The following is a 12182-nucleotide window of genomic DNA, read 5'->3' as shown; positions in this document are numbered from 1 at the left end:
CACACACACACACACACACACACACACACACACACATATATATATATATATATATATATATATATATATATATATATATATATATATATATATATATATATCGACTCATGAGATTTCCATATCTCATAGAAAAGGGAATAATCTCAGAAATGGCATCTCGGACTTAGTATATGTAAGTCTGAATGTTTGGCCATTCATTCTCTGCATTTCGGGACTTGCTCTAACAGGTGCCATCAGTCCTAACTGCCTTCTTAGGGGCGGCTGGCTGACTAACAGGAAAACTGAAGGCAGTAACACACATACTCTACAGATGACAGAACAGGAGGAATGAGTGTAGGTTCTGGAAAATCCTTCTGCAAAACTCTTAGAAAAGGACTGAGGAAGCTCTGTGTTCTCCCACTTAAAACACTGGCACATTCTAGCAATTATCGGCGAGGAAAAGAAACCCCAAAAGGGAGAATCAGAAGCTTGGCTCTCCTTTAGGCCTGAATCAGAAATCTGAGGGAAAAAGAAAATTGATTCCATCCCTGCATCTTTCTGGTCAGATTCAGAATCCTGATTTGCTTCATGAAAGAGGAATCCCTCTTTCTTTTATCAGAAACTACTTTACAAGAAGGATCAATAGCCTAAATTAAACCCTAAACCAGACCCAGTAAAATACTCCTATCTAAAGAAATTTGAGGAGAAGTTGATACATGCTTGGTTTTCTGTTTCTTTTGACAGGAAAAATGGGGCAAACCATGTTACTAATGACAGCAGCTGCTTCCCCAAGGATGGGCAAAACATTCTAGCACAACAGGGAAACCTTCCCTGTTTCCTCTCCCAGGATCAGCAGGAGTGTTTCTCCCTTGCCCACTGATGGGACTTCAACAGCTGCAGAGGATGTGGCTAACCCCTAGTCCATAGTGGATGTAGATGCTACACCAGAGTGATCCAAGGTAAAAGATGAGTGGTATGAGGTATACAACAAATGGCTACAGTCATGTCACCCACCTGCAACTGAGGCAAACTGCTAGCCTTCTGTGGTGGCTAAGGCTGTTTGCTTAACTTTTTCTTTTTTGCATCTGGAAGAAAACTGACCGTAGGACTGGTAGACTGTTCCATGGTCAAGCCAAAAAGGTGCCTTTTTATGGGGAAGACGATCAGCAAATGCTGGTAAAACTGCCAGTCCAGAAAAGTTGCCTTTTTTGAGAGAAAAACACAGTGAAAGGCACTTTCAAATCCTATGTCATCATCGCTAATGAAAAATAAACAATTTCTCCTGAGAAAACATGTTTTCAGTTAATTAACACTACTTTTAGACTGACAGAAAAAAAAAAACAAGTGCTCCGTTTAAAAGTACATTACAGTGTTGAGACAGTTCATTAAAACCCAACACTCTTAGCTTTAAAATAACTTTCCTAAAGAGGAAAGTAATAAAGCATCATTAAATTTAAGAAAATAAGCTTTTCCCCCCAAGGGAACTTATCTGCCCAGCAAAGGAAAGCACAAGCCGACTGTCGATCCTCAAAAGTCTCAGAGCAACATATTCTTCAGTGGCAGCAAAGCTCTGAATAGCATCGTGCCAAACTTTTCTTCTACTCGGCTCATCTCAAGCTGCTTGAAAGTTTGTAGGCATGGAAGGTGCCCTAAAGCTTTGGCAGCTGGCCAGCTGTTATATCTTTTGTATGATATAACTCATATATCTAAGGCTATTGCAGCACTGATCAATATTTTGAACATCTTTGTGGTCTAAAAACAAATTACAAATGCATTGCTGGCATTCCTGCTTCTGAACATCTTTGTATGGATGAGTCAATATGGTCCCATATGTATAACACACATAGGTTCATAGGTTCATAGGTAGGTACTAGGCTATCAGCCCAAGGGCCTAAGTAAACCTAGCCAACAAGGTTCCCTGGCTTATGCCACCCAAGAAAGTTAATTTTCTGTGCCCCTGTCGAGCAGAGCCACAGAAGTGATTCCTGGGGTGTATTTCCTATTTCCCATCCACTCATCAAGATTTTTCTTGAAGAGTGTGAATGAGGAACTTTGCTTGACATAGATGGGTAGCTTGTTCCAGAGAATAGGAAGTCTCTGGGACATGAATCTATTCCTCCAGCATGTCCTGCTTATTGTGGTGACAAGGTTTAGGTCCCTAGAGTATGTAGCTCAGAGGGATTGGGATTTCTTTAAGTGTAGCGTGTCCAACAGCTCTGGGTTTAACGTAGCTTTATATGTTAGGCAGAGATCACCTTGGAGTAGGCGAAATGCTATGGAGTAAAGCTGGAGTTTTTTGAGACAGTCAGTGTAGGGCATCTGTTTGAGGCCAGTAATCCTCTTTGTGAGGTACTTTTGTGGCCTTTCCAGCTGCTGCAGATGTCTTGTGAGGTACATTCCAAAAGGGGCATTGTACTCTATGGGTCTATATTATAACATCAAAGTCTAAAAACATTGAATGTTATAATATCGACCCCATTCAATCGAAACACCAGAAAACCAAACAGTCAGAATAGCAAATTTTTTCCCAGGGAAAAAATGTACTGTTCCGACAAACATACACACAACTCAAGCACATCAAAATAAGTAATCCACACACATACACTTCACGAAACCCTACACTAAACCAGATATACACCACTAGCTACCCACTTATCTTAACCCAACCCTAACCCTAAGGTCCCTAACTATCGCACACTCACCTTACCCGCTCCCTAAACCTAACTCACCTACCCCACCCTAACCCTCACGTCCACACAATCGCACATTTACCTGACCCGCGCCCTAACCCTAACTCACCTAACCCATGCCCAATTGCACACTCACCTTCATTCGCACACTTACCTTAACCCGGTCCGTAACCTTCGCTTTACAGTTGAGGAAATAGCAAAGCTGCAGAAACGGCCCACTGAATACTTTCCCCTAGGAAAGTATTCAGTGCTCTGCAGCTTTGCTATTTCAAGCGTTAGCTCTACTGGGTTCGATATTATAACATTTGAAGTTTTTGAACTTTGATGTTATAATATAGACCCATCCTCTATAATGGGTCTAATGAGTGCCAAGTAGAGGGTAACAATGACCTCTCTTTTCCTGGATGAGAACCCTTTTGTGATGAGGTGTGCCACATAGAAGGATTTCCTGACTACTGTGGTGATGTGATTATCAAAGGAGAGACTACTGTCTACCTGGGTCCCAAGGTCTCTTATCACACATTCAGCGTTAAGTAGACTGCTGTTCATGTGGTAGTTCATGGGTACAGAGATTTTATCAAAGGGGGTGACAATGCACCTTTTGGCATTGAGCTTGAGGCCATGCCCTCTGACACCAGGCATCTGTCTCAGTGAGGCCCTTCTATAGGATGTCTACATCATTTGGGGACTCGACTATGGATCCTAGTTTGCAGTCATCTGCGATCTTCATTAGCCAGAGGCCTTCTGTGTTAGGCTGTACTTCAGAGAAGTAGATACCAAACAGGAAATGTCCCAGGACTGAACACTGTGGTACTCCACTTGTCATTGGTTTGAAGTCAGATTTGGAGTCTGCAACTTTTACAGTGTGGGTTCTGTCAGTGAGCCAGTTGGCAACCCATCTTGTGACGTAGGGATTTATACCTAGTTTAGTGAGTTTAGCTATAATTCCAGAATGGGGAATGGTGTCGAAAGTCTTGGCGAGGTCAAGATAGGCTGTGTGAACCACCTTACCCTCATCTACAGCTTTGTGACTGCCTCAAATAAGTCAATCAGGATCAGAAGGAATGATCTGCCTTTCACAAAGCTGAACTGGGTGGGGTCCAGAATTTGAAGGTTACCAATGTCTTTGTTTATGAGTTTCATGATGATAGGTTCCATGGCTTTGCAGACCAGCCTCGTCAGGCTAATTGGGCGATAGTTCTCAGGATCAGTGGTGGCTCCCTCTTTGTGGAGCTGGATAACTGTTGCTGTGCACAAAGCCTGATGTGAGAATATGACTGAACATGTTTCTTAGTTGGGGATGCAGTTTGTTCTGCAGTACATGTAAAACGCAGCCTGGGATGTTGTTCGGTCCCATGGATGCTGCGTTTTTGGTTTTAGAGAGTGCAGCTTTCAACTGCATAGATGTGATTACAGGGACTCTGCATTCTTCCTGTATAGATATGGGCCATTTAGGGGGTGAAAGTGGGGTAAAGTTAGCACTGAACTCATCTGCCAGGATGTTGGCAATATCAGTTGGTTCTGTAATTTTCGTGCCATTGTGCTGTAACTCAGAGCAGATCTGGATGTTGCCATTGGGATTCTTGACCTAGCTATAGAATGCTTTGTGGTTGCCCTTAGAATCAGTGGTGATTTTGTTTTCATAGCTAGCTTTGGAGGATCTTACAAGGGATCACAGTTGCTTACTGAGGCTGACTAGGGAGCTCCTCCACTCATGGGATTTTACTCCCTTTTGCAACAGTTTCTTCCATCTGTTGTCGAGTTTGTTTATGGCAGGGAACCACCAGATTGCCTTCCTTTTCTTGGAGGATAGCGCATTGGTTCTGTTTGGGATAGCACGATCCATGCACTTGTGTAAGTGCTTATAGAGTGCATTTGTGTAGGATTCAGCAGTCGTAACTGTATTGTCCATCTGCATGGGTGTCATGAAGTTCGCCACTTCTGTCTTAAGAAACATGAAGTTGGCTTTGGAGAAATTTTATACATAATATATATATATATATATATATATATATATATATATATATATATATATATATATATATATATATATATGTATATAGATATATATATATATATATATATATATATATATATATATATATATATGGGTCTACTTTCATAGACCGAAGCGCCACGTCATCGACACCCGGAAGACCGAGACGGAACGACCGAAGAGGTAGGTTACCGAAAACGCGATATCCCAACAGCTGAGAGACCGACAACGGCAGCGTGTGAGCGCGATACGGTAAGTGTGCGAAAATGAAAGATTTAGGATTGGGGAGCAGACAGGTAAGTGTACGATAGTGAGGGATTTTAGGTTAGGGTGTGGAAAAGGTGAGTGTGCGGTGGTATCGGACTAAGGGTTCCGGTGAGGTAAGTGTGTGGAAGTGACGTAGAGCAGTGTAGGGAAGTGTTAAGTGTGTCAGGGTTAGAATGCAGGTGGAGTGAGTGTGCGATAGTGACGGGCTGAATGTTTTAGGGTGGGTTAAGTGAGTTAGGGTTAGGGTGCAGGTAGGGTAAGTGTGCGATAGTGACGGTGTTGAGGTTTAGGGTGTGTTAAGTGAGTTAGGGTTAGGTGCGGTTGGGTAAGTGTGCGTAGTGTCGGACGTTAGGGTTAGGGTTTAGGTTATGGTTAGTGGATATGTTGTTGTGTGTAATGTGTAGTTGACGTTTTTGTGTCGGTGTTGTGGTGTTCGGTATTATGAGTTGTTGGTGTGGTGTGTTTTCGGTTGTTTGGGGTCAGTAACTTGTGTGTCGGCGATTCGCATATCTCGGTCTATGAAAGTAGACCCATATATATATATATATATATATATATATATATATATATATATATATCTATATATATATATATATATATATATATATATATATATATATATATATATATATATATATATATATATTACCTTCAGTTGGTTGACTAACACGAATCTCAACAGCCTGAAAATAAACCAGTCTAAGCTGAAAACAGAAACCTTGACTTCCTAGTATGTATGCTCCACATGCAGCTTTAGCACTTTGTTTTTTACAGGGATGGGAAAGCCCCCGTCACCACCCATGTGGGAGGTTGCACCCTCTACACTCCCATTAATTATAGATACTAACTCCGAGATCAGGGAATATTCTATATATATATATATATATATATATATATATATATATATATATATACAGATTCACTTTATAACCTCGAAATGCTGAAATATCGAATTTCAGTATCTCGAGACTATAAAACCGAATCCACAAAACACCGACAAACAAAAAATGCGAAACCACATAACCAAAAACACCGCACACACTACACTAAACATACAACACAATACCCACATCACAACATAAACAAAAAAACAACACACATACACAACTCACACACATATAAGTTGGGGGGCAAGCCCCCCTGCACCCCCCATGTGGGGGGCTGTGCCCCCCACACCCCCCCTACTTATATATACTAACTCCGAGATCGCACAAACACAACACAAAAGCTCACTCACACACGCATATTCTCCAATCCCTCACACACACTCTAACTCCCACTCAAAACCCTTACAAAACACTCACTTACCTGACATAACACCTACATCCAAACACGGCACCGCGCACCAACAAAACACAAACCAGGACATTACATAACGCAACTTCATAACCGCGAATTCGACATATTTTCGACATACATCAAATTCGCGATTATGAACGTTCACTATTTTTCACATTTGACTTTATAGCTTCGAGATACTGAAATTCGACATTTCAGTATTTCGATGTTATAAAGTGAACCCATATATATATATATATATATATATATATATATATATATATATATATATATGTATATATATATATAGAGGTACACTTTATTTCAGCTATTTGCTTGTCACTGAGTCACATACGTTTTTGTTTTTTTTTTAAGGCAGATTTGGCTGAATCACAAATCACAGAGTACTGAAGAAGTATGTAGGTAATCACTGCTGGTGTAGTTCAGGATCTTAGGATCATTAGTAGATAACTTAGTGTGTAAAACCCTTTGTACCTTGACAATGCCCACTCTCATTTTGTAACTTCATCTCTAGATCTTTGCATTTGTGCACCAACAGTGATTCATTGTGTAAGATATTATCTGTTTTTTCTACAGTTCTGTGACTGTGGAGTTAACATATTGAAATGAGGGAGCTTGAGAACAAAGCCACCTGTGGGGGTTTTAAAGGGGTTTTCTCCCATACACACACACACAAAAACATCTCAGGGTATACTTGTATATGAAATTTTCATTTAAATGTGTTTTAATCATTTTTTCAGGAATTTGTGGTATTTAGATCAAATGATATAAACTTATATAGGCAGTCTGCAAGTCCTGGAGCTAAGCCAGCTTGGATTTCTTAAAGGCAGATCCTTGTTCCTAAACCTAGTGGGCTTCTTTAACATGCCATTGATGCATTAGACACTGGCATATAGCAGTCTACCTGGACTCGGCCAAGGCCTTTGATATCATCCCACTTTTTGAAATTACTGATAAGCAAAACATAAACCAGTATGGTACCTGATGGGTATCAAACTGGATAACTGACAGAACCCAATCAATTTGCATAGGAGGACACTCTCTTAGAAAAAGTCCAGTTGTGTAAGTAAACTTACCATAGCTGTATATGTCTAAATGATTACTGCTACTGTAGCCTTAGCTATATGGGTTTTATCCTGCTAAGGGTAAAACGTCTGGCTAGCTTCCAAAGCTTAAGGGCACTTTCCACATTCCCAAACCATTAATCAGCTCAAGATGAGTTGAATAAAAAAGAGTAGTTTGGATGACAAGCCTTTTACAGCTTTCATACCAACGGGGGAGGGGGGGGCTAAAGCCCTGAAAAGGGAAATGCTAGTGTGTGTGTGTGTGTGTGTGTGTGTGTTGTGTGTGTGTGTGATATATATATATATATATATATATATATATATATATATATATATATATATATATATATATATATATATATATATATATATATATATATATATATATATATATATATATATATATATATATATATATAGTGTGTGTGTGTGTGTGTATATATATATATGTGTGTGTGTGTATATATATATATATATATATATATATATATATATATATATATATATACATACATATATATATATATATATATATATATATATATATATATATATATATTTAGATATAGGTATAGATATATATATATATATATATGTACTCACCCTGGTAACCAAAGCAAACACAAATAAGGGGGAAGGAGGGAGGAATCTGCTGTTACAAAAGTGACCATTTGAATATCAACTGTTATAGGAAGTTTTTTTAGACAACTGTATTATGTTCTTCTCTAAGATCACTGCTACAGTAGATTACCTTTGCTTAACATGACAGCAAGAAGAAAGATGAGTGTCTAGGAGTTCCAGGAGAATTGCTCTAGCAAAACCTGTCCTAGACATGGAAATGGTATCAAGATTATAGTGCTTTGTAAGAGTATGCACAAATGACCAAGCTGCTGCTTCTAGAATCCAACCCATTGAAAAAAAAAAAACAGTACAGGTGAAGCAATGGCCCTGGTAGAATGAGCTTTTACCCTCCCTGAAATTGCCTTTTTGTGGTAGAAAAGGTAACACATGAGACAACCACATAGAAACAATGTGCTTTGACAAGGGTTGTCCTTTATTCTTACCTTCCAAAGAAATACAACTGATCAGAGTTTCTAAAATATTTTGTTATTAAGATGTTCAAGGGCGTGACTTTTTTTGGCTACCCAAACCAACTTAAATTACCTTCTCTCTCTCACTTCTGTTTTTTGCAGACTCTTTGAGAGATTACCTCTATATAGTCTACAAAGCCTGCACATCTACGAAACTAATCCTCAACACCTGCTCAAGAGATTTTAATTTTTCACTGAAAGAGAAACAGGACCAGACGGTGATATTATTTTTCTGCATTGCCCAGAGAATCTCTCTTTTATGGAATAGACTTCCTTTGGATGTAAGGCAAAGAAGATCCCCAAATCATTTTTAGTATAAGCTTAATCAATGGGGGGGGGGTGTTGTAAATACACTCTAGTTCTGGCTACTCAAGACCTCATTGAAAGGGGTCACAATTTGGTATAAATTAGGCATGTTAATGGGTCCCTATAATTTGGGATATTTTGGATAGGCTAATAATGGTCCTCTGGATCAACAACCTAGTATTAACCTATGAACCTATAAACAGTTAATGTGGTGTAAACACATTAATAGGATGCATATATGCCAGTGTTGTACTACCTATGTCAAGCTGGTGACTGCAAGAGACAGGCATTCAGTGTCATCAGCAGTGTGCCTTCTTTGCATCATTGTGCTGTTAAGCATCCTGAAGAGATTGGCACACTGTTGGACTATCTGCACAAAATGGCTATTCAGTGTACTCTCCAGAGACTGCAGTACCTTCACTGACTACAACTGCTCCTCCATTCTCCCTTGTAGGAATTCAGCATAGTGTCCGAAGAATTCAGCAACTGGACTTGCTCCAACCCTTGTCAGTTCCACCATACACTGCAAACCCTGCTTTGCGAGTAATCTTGGCAGTTGCTTGCTCCTCAAATATTCATCCACTGTCTGCCACTACACTGGGACAAGGTCCCTGTCATTATGCACATGAACTTGTACTGTACATTTGTCCCCTCTCACTTATATTGGACAGTTGATCCCTAAATGTCCTCATAGGAACACACAAAGTAAGGGGAAAGACCATCACCTGCTTTTAAACTGTGTTTTTTTACATGGGGGTAAGTCTCCCCACACACCACACTAATTATTTATTCTAACACCAAGACCACACAATCCCCAGTGAAAGGGCATATTTTCCATCCTCTGGTATTGTGCTTATCTCACACAACTGTCAATCATCTATTTTGTCGACTAAAGTGTGCCTGCGGTTAAGTATTGTCAATATCATTCGTGTCTGCCATAATGAAGTCTAGACTGTACAAGAGTTTATGTCTATGTTGTGTGTCAAGGACATCTCAGATATCAGATAAATTACATGTCTCAAGGAAAAAAACTATGGCATGACTTGCTCTAGATGAACTATTATTTATACATCTTCACAAGAAGTTGTATATCATCTGTACATTCTTTGCATCTGTGTCACACTGCCATCTCTTGTTGTTGTTGTTCCATTAAGTGGTTACTTAATTCAGTGCTGTCAGCTAATGACTATTGCACTAGTCCTTGAGAAAAAAAAAAGCCTGCACATTAAGGCCCTTCTTTTATTATTTTGTATTGGCTAGATGGTATAATCGTATTATTTTTCTACATCTACCCACTTAACCTTCTTTTTAAGAACTGTACTGAACGTAATATACATAGAAACAGAATACAGACTTTCAGCACATGATTGCAGCAGCTTTGCTAAACTTTGCCAGATGAATGATATAATAAGAACAGCAGCAAATGGAAGGAAGAGATTTATAAGTTGGACATTTTTTATTTTTCATCAGACAGTTGTGACTTGGTGTGATGGAATCTGCAGGTACTGTGCAGTTCCTCGGTGAACCAAGTTGTCATTTTGTCCTCTGAATCTAAGGTTTGCTTTTTGGAGTCCTCTATTTTTTAACTAATGAGATGCTTCCTAGTTGATTAGGAAAGGAAATTGCTCATTTCATGCTAAAATATCAACATGTTACAGCTATGCTGCTCTCAGTAGAGATCACATTTCAAACTATTTTTTTTCCCAGTATCACCAGGAATTCTAAGTCTAACTTTATTCAGGACATTTAAAAAATAAATTTCTTCTTTCTACCGTCTTCAATTGAAAAATTAGCAACCTCTGGAAGCAAAGATTAAATCTTGGTGTATATCAAAATATTACATGAGCTTGATGTGACTTTGCTGAATCTAAAACTTCAGTAAAATTATTTCCAATTTTGTATATTTAAAGTTACTATGGTTCATGTGATAGAAACTCCCAAATGCTGATGTGCATGCCATCGACTTAAAATGACTGAAAACACCACATCAACACCTGGTTGAGTATGCTCCTAGAAAAAAACTTGTAACTTTTAAACTGTATTTTTTGCAGAGGGCAAACCCCTCACACCCCTGCTAACTATTTATTCTCACTCTGAGATCAAACAATCTGCAGGAAAAGGGCATATACTTCACCCGTCAACCATCTGTTTTGTTGACCACAGTGAGTTCCTTGGCCAACAGATCAGCTGACAAACAGTGTTATTGTAAGATTGCTGAAATAGTAGGCTTGGGAAATATGCCCTTTCCACACTACTGGGCAATCTTCGATATTGAATATATAACTAGCATGGGGTATGGGGAACCACTCCATACACACATATGGGCTGTGCTCCCCCCGGCCCCCAGAAAAAAATATTTTGTGATTTGCTTTCTTCATATTTATGTCTTAGAGCATACTTACATAATTGTCAACATTTTTTTATTCATTCATTTGGTCGATATTTAGTGACATGCTATTTTTCAGCAACTACTCTGCATAAATTCATAAAGATAGTGAGATATATAGATAGATAGATAGACAGATAGATAGATAGATAGATAGATAGATAGATAGATAGATAGACAGATAATATATAAGTGCAACTTACACAACTGTAGTATGTTCATGATTCACACTGTAGCAGTAGCCTTTGGGCTAAATGGGTTGATTACCAAAGCCCATCCAATCTGGGAGTAAGAAGGCTACGGACCCAGGTGTCCTGGAGAAAGGTCCTAACAAAGCTCACCCTGCACTTTGAAAATGAATCCACTTTATAATACTTTGTAAAAGAAAGTATGTATGGAGGACCATGTAGCTGCTGTAGAATGCTTCTAGAGATCATCGCTATTGGCCAACACTTCTGTGTTTATCTGATTGCCTGAGGTTTATTTTCCGTGTTGTAGTTCTAGTACAAAGACTTACATTTCTGTGAAATTGTGCAGAGCTAATATAGCAGAGCTAACTACCTGACTGTGTTGTATTCTATAACCATCTGATATACCAAACTGATAAGTATATTTTTTGCACTTGATTTGCTCTATACTGCATTTATATATTTGCTTCATTGTTTATTGTTGGCCTCTGCATTCTGTCTGAATTGTATTTCTCAGGGTAGTTCAGTAGCTAGTTTCAGGTGGGGGTTGTTTTGCTTTCTGTGGAGTCAGCCCACCTAAGGTGTTAGCTACTGGCCAACACCTCTGTGTTTATCTGATTGCCTGAGGTTTATTTTCTGTGTTGTAGTTCTAGTACAAAGACTTACATTTCTGTGAAATTGTGCAGAGCTAATATAGCAGAGCTAGCTACCTGACTGTGTTGGATTCTTTAACCATCTGATATACCAAACTCATAAGTATATGTTTTTGCACTTGATTTGCACGTATTTATATATTTTCTTCATTGTTTATTGCTTGCCTCTGACCTCTGCATTCTGTCTGCATTCTTTGTTTTTCCCGTCCTCCCACCCAAGTGTTCTTGTACTCATAAACTTTGTGGCTTTGGAATTTTTGTAG

Source organism: Protopterus annectens, chromosome 7.part0 (genome assembly GCF_019279795.1).
Source record: "Protopterus annectens isolate FY-2018-M chromosome 7.part0, PAN1.0, whole genome shotgun sequence".
Taxonomy (NCBI): domain Eukaryota; kingdom Metazoa; phylum Chordata; order Ceratodontiformes; family Protopteridae; genus Protopterus; species Protopterus annectens.
The sequence above is the reverse complement of the archived record's forward strand: the minus strand, read 5'-3'. Positions refer to the sequence as shown.